Source organism: Chenopodium quinoa, unplaced genomic scaffold, assembly GCF_001683475.1.
Source record: "Chenopodium quinoa cultivar QQ74 unplaced genomic scaffold, ASM168347v1, whole genome shotgun sequence".
In the NCBI taxonomy this organism is placed as follows: domain Eukaryota; kingdom Viridiplantae; phylum Streptophyta; class Magnoliopsida; order Caryophyllales; family Amaranthaceae; genus Chenopodium; species Chenopodium quinoa.
In genome coordinates, this window is record NW_018744469.1 from 1,881,505 (window position 1) to 1,901,469 (window position 19,965).

Consider the following 19,965-nt stretch of genomic DNA (forward strand, 5'->3'; position numbering starts at 1 on the left):
TAGAGAGTGAGGAGGAGAGGACCGGAGAGAATGATAAAACTGTAGAGGTCTTAAATGAAAAGGAAGTAACACAAGTCAAAGAGCCCAATCTATTGCAAAAACTTCCTTACCCCCATAAGTTTGTGAGACATAAGTTGGATGTTCAATTCGGTAAGTTTTTAGATACTTTGAAGCAAATTCACCTTTCCATATCATTCACCGACGCTATAAAACAAATGCCTAACTATCCTAGGTTTTTAAAAGATATATTGAGTGGTAGAAGAAACTGTGAAGGGGTAGAAACTGTTAACCTCACTGAACACTGTAGTGCTATAATAATGAACAAAATGCCTCCTAAGTTAGGAGATCCGGGTAGCTTTTCAATCCCTTGTGCTATAAACAAAATGAATATTGATAATGCTTTGTGTGATCTTGGAGCTAGTGTTAGTCTCATGCCATATTCTGTTTATCAACGATTAAATATAGGAGAACTTCTTCCCACTAACATATCCCTTCAATTAGCCGATCGATCGATCAAATTTCCAAAGGGTAAAGTGGAAGATGTTCCCCTAAGGGTGGGGAAGTTTGTCATACCTGTTGACTTTGTGGTCCTAGATATGGATGAGGATGTTTATATACTTATAATTCTAGGACGTCCTTTCCTAGCTACTTCGGGGGCCCTTATTGATGTAAAGGGTGCCAAGATTTCATTGAAAGTAGGAAAGGAGGTTTTAGATTTTGATTTAAATAAAACTATGAAATATCCTTGTTCTAATTCTGATAATTGCATGATGGTTGACACTGTTGATTCCATTGTCTCTGATATGCGTAACGAATTATTCTATACTAATCATGATTTTGAGTTGAATGAGAACAAGGAAAACAGGGACATGGAGGAGCAATTTCTAGATGCATTAGATGTGGCCACTGCAAAGGAGGCTAATGAAGCACCAAAGGTAAAGCTTAAACCCCTTCCAACACATCAAGGAAGGGTTTCCCCTGTGTTTGTAGTACCTAAGAAAGGGGCGGTGACTATTGTCAAGAATAAGAATGGTGAGCTTATCTCCACTGCAATGGCAAGTATTGATTATGGGTAACCTGTAATCCATGTGTTGCGTCAAGCTAATGACGTTAAAGAAGCGCTTCCGGGAGGCAACCCGAGACCCAGTCAATGAGGTACTTTTCTCTTTCCCTTTTTGCCTTCTAGGTAGTCTCTCGATGCCTGACATTGAGGACAATGTCTATACTAGCTTGGGGGGGGGGTGAATGGTTTCCTTGTTGATTTTCCCTTGTTTTTCTTCATATTCCTATAAAAAAATATACAAAAAAACGAGTTTCTTTTGGTTTCTTTTTGGTTTGTTTCTATCTAACCTGTGCAGATATGAAGACTCATGGAAGTAGCATTAGGAGCTTCGCCGCATCTCATGTTGTCTTAGTGTGTTTTCAAGAAGCATTTGGTGAAATCTTTCCCTTTTTCCTTTAGTTTTTTTTTTGTTTTTGTGTGCAATATAGGAAAAGCTTCTGTTATGAGAATGTGTAGTCTAGTTTATATGATTTGCCTCATAGTCTTTTCCTATATTTTTGGATCGTGATAAACTTGTCTAATTGCATAAACTTTTGGAATAATGCTCATATTTGGATTCGAAACGTGAATGAATGTGTGTGGAATATCTATTTCTACTTAAGCCAGTGATGAATACACAGTTTGAGTCTATTGTTGATCAATGTAGACGAGTCTAGGCGAAGGTAGTTGGTTAGAACACTTTTGTCATGTGAAACTCTATGCCTTTGGGTTGTGGTAAGATGGAGTCGCTTCCCATTTGTGGATTTGATCCCCTTATTTGGTAGTTGCTTAGTTTTTGAATCCCGTGAGGTTTTATTGTTCTAGCCTTCATCATTCTTCTTGAGTGGCATCTTTGGATCCTTGATTACGCATGTTTTGATCTTTGTGTTGACTTGTAGCTCCCAAGACCGACTTGACACTTTTAAGGGAGGAAGAGGGCACCTTTTTCATTTTTCTTATTCTTGTTCCTTTTGTTTTGTTACAAATTAATTTTCTTTTTACATCATCTTACTTGCTAACCATGTTGAGACTTTAATTCCATTCTTGGTTACCCATGTTACAAACCCGATGGCCGATGTTTTACCAACCCTTAGTTGTGAAGCGTTTACCTCGCAAGGTTTGTTTGAGCTTATTGTGTATAAATCAAGAATAATGATCGATAGTTGTTTTGAGCAAGTTTGAAAGTGAGCTTAATTGTAAAGATGTAATATGAAAATTTGTTTTTGAAAAAAAAAAAGAAAAAAAAAAGAAAAGAAAATCAAAAAAAAAAAAGGAGAAAAGCCGTCCGAATTGTGAAAAAGGCGAGGACATATGAATAAAAGCTTTGAAGTTTGAAAAAGGTGATTTGAGTGTGTATAACATAGAGAGTTTGGGATGTGTAAAAGTGTGATCAATGTTTATTGTGGAATGTGAATTGCATCTTTTGAACTATTGTTTTTGAGAATTGTGATTCTTGCGCTTCATTTAGGAATTAACCCCATTTTTTAAATTGTTTTCACCTACCTTACCCATTGCCAATACATTACAACCCTTTAAGACCCTTAGACTTTAGTGGTGTTCGGTTCTCAAACGGTGGAGGGAGATACCTTTCAACCCTATGGAAAGATTATGCGTAATCGAGATGTCGGGATACCTTTGTTATTTCCTCAAAATATCAGTTTTTCCGATTCCTTCGAGGAATCACGAGGGGCCAATTAGGGTGGTGATTTGAAGAAAAAGGGGAGGACGTGGCCGGTTTGGTTGGGTTTAGAGGGAAGCATGACTTCTTTGTTCTCTATGCTTGGTTTAGGTTTTGTTTGCATTTTGATCAACGATACCTTGGATTGTGTGTCTCGTTGCTTGTTTGAGTGAGTTTACATTCCGTGCATGGTTGTTCTAAGTAGGATCCATTGACTTCATTCCGTGCTAAATTGGATTTATATGTAATGGCAATAGTTTATTTGATCATGTGTGTGTGTGTATCCCTTAGTTTTGCTCGAGGACTAGCAAAAGTGTAGCTTGGGGGATTTTGACAAGCGCACATTAGGGCGCGCTTTAAGGCATATAAATGGGTGATTTTGGATGTATTTAGGCCCGTTTTGGTCGTTTATTGCCTTGTTACACTCGTTTCCTTCATATTACGTGCTTCACGGGTTTCGGTCTGTTTTTGGTGTGATAACAGGTATAGTTGACCAAGTTATGTCGAGTCCCGAACCATTGGTGCGTAATCAGGCTATTATCGATCCTAGTCCACCAAGCTAAGGCTTTGCTGCGGTTCTCAAGGCCTTGAAAGGCAAGTTAAGTAGCAGGCAAGGCAGAACAGTTCACAAATATGACACCTGTTCACTATTTTGCTCGCAACATTCGGTATACAAATGATAATGGAGTGATTCCAACTGCATTAGAAATTAGACTTGAAGAGCTTTCCAACGATATATTGCACGCCTTAAACGGAGCTCTGGATAAGAAGTTGTGACTGTTTTAAGAAGACCAAGGTGCCTGCAACCTTCCTGCCTATGCAGCACGGCCGTGCCAGATTCAGCACGGCCGTGCCAGGCATTAGCACGGCCGTGCCAGATTCAGAACGGCCGTGCCAGGCATTAGCACGGCCGTGCCAAGCCAATTTCCATGCCCGTGCCAGTGCCAGATTCAGCACGGCCGTGCCAGATTCAACACGGCCGTGCCAGATTCAGCACGGCCGTGCCAGGCATTAGCACGACCGTGCCAACTTCAGCACGGCCGTGCCAGGAAGTTGCACGGCCGTGCCAATTTGAAGAAGAAACCCGGTTTACTTACTGACAAGCTAGCACGGCCGTGCCAAATACAGCACGGCCGTGCTGATCCAGGGTTAACTGCGCGCTTGACTTCTCCGAATTAGAAGACGTATATAAGGCCCAACTTTAAGAGGATTCCGGAGACAGTTTTAGAGATAGTTTGGAGAGCTTTTGTAGAGAGTTATTGGAGAACGTTCTTAGTATTAGAGATTCATTAGTTTTCTTAGAGAATTTCCTAGAGATTTTAGTTTTCTTGGATTGATTTGAAGCAAGATTTGCGAAGGTTCTTTGTATTATTCATTGACGACGGATATCAAAGTTCTGAACTTTTCCATTGATTCGCATCAATACAATTGGTATTATTTATTCTTGTTTATTAATCAAGCTTTATTATTCCTTAATCAGAATTCATGTTTATATCTATTATTCTTTTGGAATTCATTATTGCTTTGATTATGAATATGTGTGAGTAGTCTCCTAGCTAGGGTTTCGGGATGAAACCCGGCCTAGGTAATCTATGTAATTGAGGATTGATTTTGATAAACGGCTTGTGATTAAATTGATTATATGCGATTGCATGTTAATTCATTATAATAGGAGTAGCTAACCTAGAATCTTGAATTTGATTGCATGATATCCTTGATTTGAACAATAGATTGTGAATTGAGTATTTCATTATTGAATGTGGTTTGATTATGTATCGAGTAATGTTAAGTGCATGAGAAATCCAAGCTTAGTATTGCCCGTTGTCTTCCTATCACATGATATTGATCAGACATATAGTCTTTGCATATCCCGTTTGTCTCTGTGATTCCTTGTTGCGTAGTTACCGATGGTTTGGTGAATTCCCGTTCTCCCTAGTGTCTTAGTTTATTGATTTATTCCATCTTATTAGTAGTATTTTAGAACACCATTTTCCATTGATTTCGAACTAGCTTAGGTTTAAGATTGATTTGCAATTACTCTCGTTCCTCGTGGACCGAACCTTTATTTGCCATTGTACTTGGTTATAGGGTGTTCGTATAAGTATTGTTTGATTGAGAGTTAGATTGTAGCGACCGATTTAACCCTTGTCAGCTAGCGATGGTGCGCCTAGCACACCTAGTGTGTCTAGGTTTGCGCCTAGCCATGCTAGGTGCATGTCTGCTCGAGCTAGCCTAGCATTCACATGGCTAGACCAATGTGGTGCTACGGTTATGCTCGTACTTGTTGCTTGTTATTTTGCGACGCTCGACCTTGACGTCCTAGGCTCGATATCCGACGTCTGTGTTCGTTAAACTCTGACGACTCATTAAATCCTTTAGATTAATTCGTCGTCTCAGATTGGTTGTTCGATTGGGTTCGACCCGACAGGTTTAGTTAAGATTAAAATGTAATATTAATTATACCTTAATATTACTGATCGAAAGCGGCCTCCACTTAGGCATTCCGATCACTTGACCTTACTAAAGAATTAGCTCTATTATAATTCTGAACCCTCTATCAGAATAATACACTTGTTGGAAGGACACGATTCCTTTCAAAAACCACTTTTCCCGCCCAAAAGCTCAAACAATAACTTTTGAAAAGTTTAACCTAGAAGCTAGAACGGTTAAAAAACCGCTCAATCATTTAAAACGGGGAGATTTACGGACACCCTAACGGCACGTCAAAATAAACGACTAGGTCAGCAAAATTCAAACTGGAATTCCGAAAAATACAAAGCACAAGTGTTCCACCGAAAGCAAGATGGCACAATCCGTCCTCCTGATTTTAAGACTCGGGTCCACTAATAAAATCAGGTAGACTTTTCAAGGCAGCCAGCCCAAAGCAAAAATCCCAAGCGTAGACGGACGATATTATCCGTTTCATATTAGTAATGATGCTCCATCAGCCTAACAATCGGAAGATGCAAGACGAATAAAGATCAGTGGAGGCGGTCTGTATGTTACGAGTCACCCCCTCTGAGGGGCAAATGTTTATGGTAAAAAATACCTCAACACGTTGTCCAATCCCATAGTTGAAAGGAATGGTGTCCTTCCAACAAGTGTATTATTTTGGTAGTAGGTTCAAAATTATTAGAAAGGTAATTCTTCAGTGAGGTCAAGTGATCGGAATGCCTAGGTGGAGGCTGCTTCCGATTAGTAATAGTAATTAATATTAAATCTTAATCTTGACTGAACCCTTCGGGTCACACCCAATCGAGTAACCAATCTGAGACGACGAATCAATCCAAAGGATTAGATGAGTCACTAGAGTATTATGAACAAAGACGTCGGACATCGAGCTTATTAAATCTGATGTCTGTATTCGACTCATTAAATTCTTCGGATTAATTCGTCGTTTCAGATCGGTTGTTCGATTGGGTTCGACCCGAAGGGATTAGTTAAGATTAAGCAGTAATATTAATTATACCTTAATATTACTGATCGAAAGCGGCCTCCACCTAGGCATTCCGATCCCTTCACCTTACTGAAGAATTAGATCTGTAATAATTTTGAACCCTCTATCAGAATAATACACTTGTTGGATGGACACCATTCCTTTCAGCTTTAATTAGTGAGCGGGTCTTGGGTGGGTTTCTCTTCTATGTTGTTAATTATGTGATTAAATATTAACAGTGCTCTGGTTTTTTGTGTGTATTTATGAATATGCAATAAATGAGGATTTTCCTCCATTTATAGTGAAAGGGGATCAGTTCCCCTTTAATAGGTTAGCGTGCCACGTGTCACTAGAGGATTGGTTCTCTTAGAACCCCTCTGATGCTGACACGTGTTAGCACACGATTGTTCCACGTGGACTGGGGTAATTTTACCCTAAACATTTTCCCCTCACAGGTGTGACGTGGCATGCCACGTGGCACCTGTGACAGGTTCATGCTCTGAGAAGGTGACGTGTCGTCTCCTTCTCTCTCTCTCTCTCTCTTTCTTTTTTTAATTCAAATTTGAATTGGGAAGGTGACGGTTTGTCTCCTTTTGGGGTTCTCTATAAGTAGAGATGTCCCCCCTCATTTTCTACATTTTGCCATTGTTTGAGAAATGTTCCTGAGAAAGAGAGAAAGCTCTGATACCGGCTGCTATTTCTTGCACAACCGTCTTTTTTTTCTTCACTCAACCGGCTTCCGTCTGAGTGCTCTTCATTCAAAACTTGCCAAAACCGCCTGAGGGTCTTTTGTCATCCCTCTATCTTTCAATACACCCACATCCGGTCAACCGTCTGGGGGTCTTTTGACTGTCCCTTTACTTTCAATACACGCACAACCGGTCAACCGTCTAGGGTATCATCAAGAAACACTTTAGAGGAACGGTTGGGTTGTTCAACAATTTTCAATTGCTCTTGAAGAGGATACATCCAAGCAACCGTCTGGGTATCTAGCAAGTAACATAGTGATTTCCAGCTGCTGATCCGGATAGCCTACTTTCTCCACACTCAAAGCATCTTCAAGGTACCGTCTCTACCCCTTACAAATTTTTTGAGTTTTTCCAATTGTATAGCTTGTAAAGAATAATGGACTCACCCAACACACACACGGCACGGCCTAGGAAAGTTGTCAGTCGGTCACCGGATACGGCTGAGCCTAGGACTGGGGATGCCGTCTGGGGGTGTTTGGACCACCCTTACTCTTCTGCGCATCCGACCGTCTCTGTTCATGTGCAGAACAGAATGGCTCAGACGAGACAGACGGTTGTAGACCCCGAATACCAGTCAGACAGCTCAGCCGAAGCTCCAGCTTACATTGTACATTTTGACTATCCGCGTTTACCTAGCACACCTAGTGATGATATATTGGAAGAGTCCGAGGGTATAGGCGGTGAAGAGACCGTCCAACAATCAGACTCTTCAGAGTTTACCATGGAACCGGATGCCCCCCAAGAGGATGGGAAGGCGTATAAATGGCCCTCCATTAATAATCCAACAGAGGCGCACATGACCGCCAGGGATGTGGTCACTCTAAACGCCACCTTACCCGGATTTTTACAGAAGCGCCCGGTTGGGAAAGGATGGTAAATTGTGGTGCTGCTTGTAGAGGCAACCGTCGTCTGGGATGACGACCTTGACCCTATCAAAAACTATTTCGGTTGCTATGAGGCGGAATTCAAAGCCGGCCTCCGGTTCCCCATCCATGATACAATAAAAGCCATTCTAAGGGGTTACGACCTTGGTGTTTGATAGTTAACACCCAATTATTGGGTGAATATATTTTGATACATTGCCGCCTGCGAGATGCAGAACATAACACCTAGCTTGGAGGCGTTTGCACATATGCACTACCTCAGTCGTGCCCCAGGCGGTTGGAATTCGTGGTATATATTGACCACGCATCCGGAATACATGATGACGCTTGACAAGCCGTCAAAATGGAGCAGCAATAAGAGCAAGTTTTACTTATTTTCTTCACCATCGCTATGTCTAAACCACCGGCTGCGTCACTACAATACGCACTCGGCTCTCTTTAGGAATAAATGCGCCCTTCCTAGAGTACCGGAAGAGGCCTAGATGTAAATAATGGAGACGGGGCTTTTCAAAAGACCTCCCTGCCTTTGGATGATGGGATCAAAGTCATTGTCTCCAAGAACCGGGTCCCTCATCCGGACTGGCTAAAGGACGAGGCGTTCCTTTCCGCCTGCGGCCTTAGCACAACGTTTAGCAGACGTATATTGACTGATAACCGGCACTTTATGCCGCCTGTATCATTCTTGAATAACACTTGACTTTTTTATTTTCTTCTTTGTAGAGAAAGGAATAGAGATGGTGCCTCCAGAGAAAAAACCTGCTAAATCGGCTGCTTAAATCCGGAAGGATCAGTTAGAGAAGAAAAGGGCCCAACTGGCGGCCAAGGAAGATGGAGTAAGCTCCGGCTGATATTACCATTTGTATTTTTTTATGTCAACTCTACTATTAACCGGTTGTTTTGTTTTCTTTTTCAGACGGGAAGCAAGAATGTTCCTCGTTGTTTAACGAAGATGTTAAAGAGACCGGGCGAAGAGCCCTCTCAGCCTGCTTTTGACAAGCGCTCTTTAGGGCGCGCTTTAAAGCATATTTTAGGATGATTTTGGATGTATTTGGGGCCGTTTTGGCCGATTATTACCTTGTTATGCTTACGTCCCCTATATTACGTGCTTCACGGGTTTTCGGTTTGTTTTTGATGTGTTTTCAGGTAATATCAACCGAGTTTAGTCGGATCCCGAGCCCTTGATGCGTAACCGAGCTAGCCTTGACCAAAGTCCGAGAAGTTAAGGAAGTTCAAGTGTCGTGCATTGATTACATAGCACAGGCAGCACGGCCGTGTTACCATAGGCACACCCGTGCTGGCCTATGAGCAAGTAGCCCCAGGCAAGGCAGCACGGCCGTACAAGCCAATAGCACGGTCGTGTCAGTATCAACGCACCAGCACGGCCATGCAGGCCATTAGCACGACCGTGCCAGATGTTGCCCGTGCCCGTATCAGCTTCAGCATATTCAGCACGGCCATGTCATTTTTAGCACGGCCGTGCCAGGAAGCTGCACGGCTGTGCCATATATAGCACGGCCGTGCCAAATTGAAGAAGAAATCCGGTTTAGCTACTGACAAGCTAACACGGCCGTGCCATATGTAGCACGGCCGTGCTGATCCAGGGTTAACCGCGCACTTGACTTCTCCGAATTAGAAGGCGTATATAAGGCCCGACTTTAAGGGGCATTTTTAGACAGTTTTACAGATAGTTTTTGAGAGCCTTTCTAGAGAGATATTGGAGAACGTTCTTAGTATTAGAGATTCATTAATTTTCTTAAAGATTATTCTAGTGATTTTAGTTTTCTTGGATTGATTTGAAGCAAGATTTGTGAAGATTCTTTGTATTATCCATTGACAACAGATATCAAAGTTCTAAACTTTTCCATTGATTCGCATCAATACAATTGGTATTATTCATTCTTGTTTATTAATTTAGCTTTATTATTCCTTAATCAGAATTTATGTTTAGATCTATGATGTTTATGGAATCTATTATTGCTGTGATTATGAATAAGTGTGAGTAGTTTCCTAGCTAGGGTTTCGGGATGAAACCCGACCTAGGTAATCTACGCAATTAAGGTTTGATTTTGATAAACGGATTGTGATTAAATTGATTATATGCGATTGCATGTTAATTCACTATAATAGGAGTAGCTAACCTAGAATCGTGAATTTGATTGCATGTTATTCTCGGTTTGAAACAAGAGATTGTGAATTGAGTATTTCATTATTGACTGTGGTTTGATTATGTATCGAGTAATGTTAAGTGCATGAGAAATCCAAGCTTGGTATTGCCCGTTTTCTTCCTATCGCACGATATTGATCAAACATATAGTCTTTGCATATCCCGTTTGTCTCTATGATTCCTTGTTACGTAGTTCCCGATGGTTTGGTTAATTCCCGTTCTCCCTAGTGTCTTAGTTTATTGATTTATACCATCTTATTAGTAGTATTTTAGAACACCATTTTCCATTGATTTCGAACTAGCTTAGGTTTAAGATTGATTTGCAATTACTCTCGTTCCTCGTGGACCGAACCTTTATTTTTCATTGTACTTGGTTATAGGGTGTTCGTATAATTATTGTTTGATTGAGAGTTAGATTTTAGCGACCGATTTAACCCTTGCCAGCTTCAAAATCCAGAAGTGAAAGGAATGGTGTCCTTCCAAAAAGTGTATTATTCCGATAGAGGATTCAGAATTATCGGAAAGCTGATTCTTCAGTAAGGTCAAGTGATCGGAATGCCTAGGTTGGGGCCGCTTCCGATCAGTAATATTAATGTACAATTAATATTACAGCTTAATCTTAACTGAACCCTTTGGGTCGAACCCAATCACACAACCGATCCGAGACGACAAATCAATCCGAAGGATGTGATGAGTCGTCGGAGTTTTACGAACAAAGACGTCGTATATCGAGCTTAGAGCGCCAGGATCGAGCGTCGCAAGTCGAGTCAAATTTTGAATTCGACGAGACGTAAAATCAATCGAGTTACAAGTACGTGCCTAGCCGTAGCCTTACCATGTAGGTGCTAGGCTAGGCAAGCCCCATCGCAAGCCTAGTATGCTAGGCATGCTAGGCTCATGATGCTAGGTAGCCATCACAGCCCCGCACCATCGCATAGCAGCATGATATGCTGTGCATGGTGCTGGGAGCTAGCAGCCTTGCTAGCACGCTTGGCAATAGCAGCGCCAAGCTATCGCAGCCACGCATCAAGCAACGCGTAGCAGCAAGGCTATGCGTTGTGCTAGGCGCTGGCAGCATTGCAAGCAAAACATCGCACAGCGCCAATCAACAATGTGCTTGGCTGTGGGTGTATGTGTGCGTATGCCTAGCACTACAGCACCCAGCACATCGCACCAAGCCGCAGCGATGCATGCATGCGGGCTGTGTGCGTGTATGTGTGCTGGCTGGCCAGGCTGCCCAGCCTTGGTGCTAGGCGCTTGCTAGCAGCCTTGGCAGCTACGGCAGGCAGCCAGCCAGCCATGTGCAAGGAAGTGGCGGTTTGTGCAAGTGGGGACCAAGGTGAGTGGGAATTGCCTTGGGCACCAAGGCCATGGTCCCCTCCTCTTAGAATGGTCCTCACCTACCGACTCCTCTTAAAATAGTGGAAAAATGCAATTCTCCCACATTGATGGGAGAATGGGAAATCAAGTAGCATTCCCTTATAAATACCTAAGTGTTGGGCATATGGGAAGACACTTGAGTGGGAAAGTAAAGGCAACTCCATTGTTGAGTAAACCTTGTAATTCGTAAAACTCCAAGTTTATATTTCTCCGGGCCTCGACTAACCTTCGAGGCTTAGGAAGTTCGGGTCGGGTTCGAGGGTACGATCCCGTCGGAGGCCTCGTATTTTCGAGGTTCAAGTAAGAGCTCATTGATGAGCAAAGCACGCGTCAAAGGTATAATCTTTTATCCCTTCTTGTGTTTTATTTATGTTTTTCTTGTTAATTGCATTTATTATGGGGGCGGGTCTTGGTGGGTTTCTTTCCACGTAGTGTGGGTCACTACGAAACTCAACAGCAGTATCGGAGCCACGCTCCTTTTATTTTTTGCAATTATTGATTAATTAAGGTGTTTTAAAGTAAGATTTAATTTCTGGTTTTGCTTTTCTAATTAGATTAGAAGCTCATTTTAATTATTTTTAAAACTCGTATTTTTCTATCGATTTGGCTGTCGAACCCAGATTTTTGCTCAAATATAGTGATTTTTGGGTGGAATCGACATTCTGGAACAGATTATAGGACTATCCAAAAGCCAAATTCGAACCAGAAACCCAAGTTTTTGGGGTTTTTTTCGTTTTCTACGAAAGTTTTAAATCTTTTAAGCCTTGATTAATGCAAGCATTTCAAAGTTAGATTAAATGCATTATTGCATCCCTAATCTACTGCTATTAATTATCCTTAAGCATAATTATGGAGTTTTAATTAGTGCTAGAGTTGATATGCTATTTTTTACATAAACTTGTTTTTCACAAATTTTTCAAATTAATTGCAATAATGTGTGAATGTTTGATGTGAATGTGTAATTTTAAGTTCCTTATATGATAAAGTTCTAATCTTTAAAGGTTTAAATGATTGGAACTCTAACCCTAAATTCCATATTGAACGAAAGTTGGATTTTTCATGTTTGGTTGATTAAAATCCATGAAGTTCAAATACTTGTGAGTAAAATTTTGATTAATCTTCATATTGGAAGATGTAATCTTGGTATTTTACACAAGTATGAAAGTTGGAAAATTTTATCATTAGATGGTTATATTGTTTTTCCAACTCCCATTTGTCGAATCCATTATTAATTTTCATATTGGCTAAATTAATTATGGACATAGCTCATTCAATTTTAAGCATAAAGAAAGACCTTAATTGATTTAAAGAATGGTTCTTGAATAATTTAGGCTTGTACACCATTAAAATTGAATTTATTTAAGTTGGACTTATTTTATTTTCATTTTGCCCTAAATTAATTCTAAAAATAAATTTATATTAATTTTACGTCACACGTAAATCGGGTTTAAAATCTCGAGAAAAGTGCACGCAAATCAAGGAAAGAACACCCAAGCATCACCAAGGCTAGCCGGGCTGCCCACGCAGCCCACATGTGGCTGCCTTTGGTGCGCATGGTGGTGTTCTCACCTCGAAGCGATGCGGGAGTGTGGCAAGGAGGTGCGCAAGGGCTATGCGTATGGCGTATGGTGCGTGGCTGCTGGGATGCTCGCAAGGCTGTTGGGAAGAAAGGCTTGGAGCCCCAAGCAAGCCCAACCATGCCAGCCAACACGCATGCTAGCATGCACAGCGTGCTGCGATGCATGATTATGCTGGCAAAGCGTAGCAGTGCCTTGCAAGGCATGCTGCCAGTGCACAAGCAGCCCAGCCGTAGCTAGGTGCCTAGCATGCCTAGGGCCATGGCTAGGATGTTAGGCACTAGGATTCAAGGAGGCTTATTTTCAATGCATGGGCTATGTATTTTGCATAAATTTTGCCGATTTAATTTATTTAATTATTTTAACGAGGTTAGACTTCGATTTTTCCGGCTTTTGCAAAATTTTTGATTTTAACAAATTATGGGTTATGCCAATTTAATTAATCGGATTAATTAAGTATGGATGCGGAATTTAGTGGGAGCTTATTTGATTACTTGAGCAATTTGCTTTTAGAAATAATGGATTAAACAACTTTGACTAGTTTTAATTAGGCGCGTGAATCGGATTAACCACCTAAGTTAGTTACTAGTTTTGCGTGTTTAATTATGTATTTCGTAATTTGCATGGGCCATTCACATATAGTGAATGGGTGAATGGAAGATTGGTTTCAAAACAGGTTATTGAAAAGGCAACTAGTAGGGCCCGACTAGGATAGAAAATACTGACTGCGCTCCGTTATGTATTTTTGTAAATCTAAATACAGTATGCGAGCCGTTAAGTATTTTTGTACTATTAGATTAATCTTAGTCGTACTAGCTAGTTATTTTATTTTGGCCAAGATGTCTCAAGATGGCGTTTCGATGAAGACGAGCCAAGATGAAGACCCATGGAAATTGGGTCATGCTAGTTGCCAAATGCATCTATTTTATGCTTTATATATATTATGATTATATATATATTTGAATGTTAGATGCATGTCTAGGATTTCAAATGTTGCGGTGATTAGTTAAGTTCACTTAAATCAACCGACATAGAATCCCTAGGTCCCTTAATAATATTGAGCTAAAATTTGTCGTTCCAAGAACAATACTTACCGAACTAATGCGCGTACGTGATGGACTACTTCCCTAGGAACGTAAGGTATACTAGGAATACAAGTTATCTTGGTTAAGCTCAACGATATTAGTAAGGAGTCCTTAGATATTGTGGCAACGGAGATAAAATGTCACAGAAGCATTAGATGCGACGTTTTATTGAACCAAGAATAGCTTGTAGCTATTAGCAATTGGATTGTTTACCCTAAGATATTAAGTGTTAAGACAAGTCAAAGCATGCTTAATCACTTTCAGATTTTTGGGATCTTGGAATCGTTTTATTCTCGCCTAAAAGGGTCATTTTTTAATGCGTGGATAAAATGCATAATAAGATTGAAAGTTTACATATATGCTTTGAATTTCTAAATTATTATGATCTTGATAAATGGTTAAACTTTGCACTTATATATTAGTAGAATTCTTAATCAAATTATATTGTTTCCATTGATTGGTAATGGAAATCTTTTGAGAATGGTTCTCAAAATGGAAAAGCATTTCAAAATACAACCTCTCATAATTGACTAACGTTCGAAAGGACGGTTGGATATCATGTTTTCAAAATACTAGGTAGTTTTGATAAACATGATATATTGAGTTGAAAAACTCAAAATTGTCAATAGTTGACAACCAACATATCTTTTCACTTCATACACAAATGAGTAGGACTCATTTATGTAGCAATTCAAGTACGAATTGAAAGAAAAGATGGAACTTTGTTTCACGACGCATTAGATGCTTAACCATGCCTAACAAAGTGAAAAAGTCAAGACACTTAAAGAAATGACTCTTAAAGTTATGAGATGGCGTATAATAAGAAATATAAGAAACAAGGAACAAAAGAAAGGAATAAGGTTCCTTTTATACCCTTGAGTTCATGTTATTATGATCAACTTAGTAACTCGTTATCTTCACAAGTATTGGATACTACTTGAGTGTTCCACTTTGAAAGTGACCTCAAACCGTTAAAGACAAGCTAAGTTATTGACTTACAAGCTTAGAATGAAGCAAGTAGTGCTGCATTAGTTGTAAGGTCATTTGTTTTGTTTAAAGTCCTTTTCAGCCAAGGCTGGAACAAATAATGGTTATTGTGTTCCATAATCAGCAAACGATCCGTTTACACACGGAAAGACTCACATTCAAAAGTAAAAGCAATAGTTGCTAGGTTTACTTGAATGACATGGTCGCATAAGCCATGATTCAAGAATGCTTGATTATAAACAAACATTTCCCTAACATGAAAACTCACAAGGTTCAAGTCATGGACATGAATTGTGTTCCAAACCCTTTAGCAATGTAACTAACAACAAGAACATACTCAAGACTCTATTAGATAGAATCTTGATAGATGATCGATTCGGAATCGTTCTAAGACAAGAAAGTCTTACTTGTTGAAATAGACAAACAAAGGAGCTATTGTGCTTGGTATAGATAATTGACTCCGAAAGCTAAAAGGAATTCATTACTTCAATGTCTCACAATAATTTGCAAGAATATGGCTATATTCATCAAATATGAGCAAACTGGACCTCGAGTACCTCAAATGTTCAGTGAAGTATAGAATCGACTTGGGAAGATATCAAAACATCTAGATTAGATCAAGTGATGTTTTCTTGAGCCAAGTGTGATCATATCAAACTTATGAAATTGAAATTTCATAAAGATCTCCAAAAGAACATAGTGTGTCTTGACGGAGAACTCGATGCCATTTGGAAATGACTCGAATGATGATGGATCACATCCCTTCCTATAAAGTTCTTAAAGATTTGCACAAATGACTAATGTTACACTAAACAAAAGTGTCGAAGCTAAGAAAGGACACCATATTCAATTATGGATAGAAATAGTTTCTAGAGTCTTTTCAAGTATATGTCTAGGGCTCTTAGCTCAGTGGGAGTTCATTAACTCAGTGGGAGCTAAGTGGCTTAATAAGGGATAAGATAGCTCGAGAAGTAGCTAACTATTTGTTTCACAATGAAATTTTACCCGAAGACAATATACATGTCTCTTTGTAAGTATTCAAGTGAGACTACGGGCATTACCTCCACAACCTAATTGAGGACATAGTATTTGTTGCTCTAAATGGTGTCTTTCTGGAAAGTAACACCTTTCCAAAATGACAAGTGAGAGGAAAATCGAACTTGGACGAAGTTCGAGAGGACGAGCAACAATGTCAACCTGATAAAACTGACAATCAAAATGCTTTAGAAGCAGTTGATAAGATTGGTCAGAATCAAACAGACAATGTAAATGCTCAACTCGGACGAAGTTCGAGAGGACGAGCAATAATGTCAACTTGATAAAACTGACAATCAAAATGCTTAGAAGCAGTTGATAAGATTGGTCAGAATCAAACAGACAATGTAAATGTTCAACTCGGACGAATTTCGAGAGAACAAGCAACAATGTCAACCTGATAAAACTGACAATCAAAATGCTTTAGAAGCAGTTGATAAGATTGGTCAGAATCAAACAGACAATGTAAATGCTCAACCTAATACCCCTTATAGGTATAGAATTCACCAAAGTCTTGGATTGAATCCTATAAATTTCTATCAAGTTAGAAATAAACCTAAGGCTTACAGACATATTATTCACCATTGGATGGTGAGGGAATAGTGTCTTGTAAATTAGCTACGACAAATCCAAATTCCGAATAATGGCTAGAAGCCATAAAATCCGAAATAGACTCCATGTTTGCAAATCATTTTTAGAACTTGATTCATTTGCATGAAGGGTGACAGACCCATCAATCGCAAATAAGTTTTCGAGAATAAAACTGACAAATGTGGAAATGCATAAGCATACAAAGCTAGATTGGTTGAAAAGGATACAATTAATTCACAGTGTTGATTTTAATAAAAACCTATTCACCAATCGGAACGCTAAAGTCTTCTCGTGATTGTTCTAGCAAAATTGCGCATATGAAATATGGCTAAATACGAAACCGCCTTCCTGAAATTGGATTTTGGAAGAGACCATGGAAATAGTCTAAGGGTTTTGTAATTCTAAATAATGCTAGAATTGAAATCAAGCTCAAGAAATCCATTGTGGGATTAAATGAAGCATTGCATGAAGGAATTGGAATATTTATTTTCATAAAGCCAATAAAAGGTTTGGCTAATGGAGAGTCATAAAAATAAACAAGAAGTTTAGTGGGAGCAAGAGTCAATCTTTTATGGTCCAAACAAGAAGTTTGTGAACTCTATTGTGAGATGACTATCAAATGCTAAATGCTTAGATTTGAAAGGATTTTCGATAAGGGACCAAGAAAAAGGCGACACTTAGTACATATGGGAATTAAGATCTAGTGGATAGACTTAATGAAATGTTTAAACGAGTAAGGGAATTACCGTGTTAAACATGAAGGACTTGAAAAGGCTTTCGATCCATGTGTATAAAGCTAAGTAAATGTTTGAACTAAGTATAACCTGGGCAAATACTAAGTCAAACAAGAAAGACTCTGGTAGAGACTTTCAACCATGTCACATAGCAAACGATTTAGCAAGACTCAGTTAAACTAGATGAGCTAAAAGATACATGGATGGAATACTATTGGGAATAATTCTGCAATTAAAACCATCATGTACACTATGATATGGAATCTCCACAAACTTACATGCTTAAAGCATGAAAAGTATAACATACCAATCAATCTAAATCTAAGTGATGAATCGTTTGGAATAAAACCCGAGCAAAGCAACGTCAGAATGTCTACTGAAATATACGTTGAGAATATTGTTGCCTGGAAGGAAATAAATGGAAAGTGTTCAATGGAAAGTTCGTTTTCGAACGTTGATTGTAGGTTGTCAAGTTGAAAGATCTCAAGTCGTGAAAATGAGTGGGAACCATCACTTAGACAATAAATCCTAAATCACATATGATCCATAACACTCTTAAAATCTTGTTATCTTATTATGAAATTGTTCGATAATGAAGATACTAAGATTTTCAAAGTAATAGTGGCTAAACCTATGCAATAAGTGAAAGAAAACATTCACAATTGCGTGAAAGAAATCAAGCATATTAGATATGGGTGTGATTTTTATAAATGTTTAATGAAGAGTATTACTCTTGAAACATTTGAAGAAAGCCATTTGTCATAAGATAAAAAGTTTGGAAGTTTCATAGTGGAATAAAATTTTACCAGTAAAATTCCACGAACTATTTAATTGTAGTTTAGAATTAAATAATGAGTCCATTCGATTTATGGAAATATTCAAAACAGGGTATCAAGACTATGTCTTGGATAAAGAAACACCTGTTAAGTGAACATTGAACATTTAAATCAAAAATTATCCCTAATCGAGGCCATCTAACTAATGGACGATTGATGACCACCAGAGATTAGTGTGTAGAATGATTTACAGCACCGTTTCTTATGCTGCAAGGACATGATGGTTATAAATCATTTGCATAGGTGCTAGTTTGGAACTACACTCTATCGACCTATGAGAGTACTTTAAGAGATTCAAAATTGTCATAAGTACATTTCTCATTACATCTATCGGAACTCATTTCCTCGACCATGAGTATTGTGTAGTTTTCTTGTTTGAGAACTAGTCTCTTTTATGTTGCCTAACGTCTGCCATAACTGGGGATCATAACAGGAACACTCGGGAGATTAGGTCCTCTTAGTAAGAGAAACTTACAATGCAAGACTGGGAATGTCCCCCTATTAGAAATAGGGAACATGTCTTTGTTGTTTACAAGGCCGCTCGAAGAGCGAGACTGTGAAAATGCATGGTCGTGCTCATATGGATTTTAGAAATCATCTCTTTATTAACAATCAAACTCGGAGATCGAGAAACACTTCTAAACGTAATAAGGATGACGATGAATCTTACCTTATAGTTCACGAAGAGACATTAAGCGACATAGGAAATGGGCTATACACTATATGCACACTTGTCCAGAAGGACAAGTGGGAGATTGAAAGGAACGGTGTCCTTCCAACAAGTGTATTATTCCGATAGAGGGTTCAGAATTATCGGAAAGTTGATTCTTCAGTAAGGTCAAGTGATCGGAATGCCTAGGTGGAGGCCGCTTACAATCAGTAATATTAATGTACAATTAATATTACAGCTTAATCTTAACTGAACCCTTCGGGTCGAACCCAATCAAACAACCGATCCGAGACGACGAATCAATCCGAAGGATTTTATGAGTCGTTGGACTTTTACGAACAAAGACGTCGGATATCAAGCTTAGAGCGCCGAGATCGAGCGTCGCAAGTCGAGTCGAATTTAGAATTCGACGAGACGTAAAATCAATCGAGTTACAAGTACGTGCCTAGCCGTAGCCTTACTATGTGGGTGCTAGGCTAGGCAAGCCCCATCGCAAGCCTAGTATGCTAGGCATACTAGGCTCATGATGCTATGTAGCCATCGCAGCCCCGCACCATCGCATAGCAACATGATATGTTGTGCATGGTGCTCGGAGCTAGCAGCCTTGCTAGCACGCTTGGCAATAGCAGCGCCAAGCCATCGCAGCCACGCATCAAGCAACGCGTAGCAACAAAGCTATGCATGGTGCTAGGCGCTGGCAGCATTGCAAGCACAACATTGCATAGCGCCAATCAGCAACGTGCTGGGCTATGCGTGTATGTGTGCGTATGCCTAGCACTACAGCACCCAGCACATCGCACCAAGCCGCAGCGATGCATTGCGTGCTGGCTGGCAGCGCATGCATGCATGCGGGCTGTGTGCGTGTATGTGTGCTGGCTGGCCAGGCTGCCCAGCCTTGGTGCTAGGTGCCTGCTGGCAGCCTTGGCAGCCAAGGCAGGCTGCTAGCTAGCCATGTGCAAGGAAGTGGCGGTTTGTACAAGTGGGGACCAAGGTGAGTGGGAATTGCCTTGGGCACCAAGGCCATGGTCCCCTCCTCTTAGAATGGTCCTCACCTACCCACTTCTCTCTATGTGCCACTTGTAACTCATTGATTCCTTTGCATTTTATTTTGTTTTAA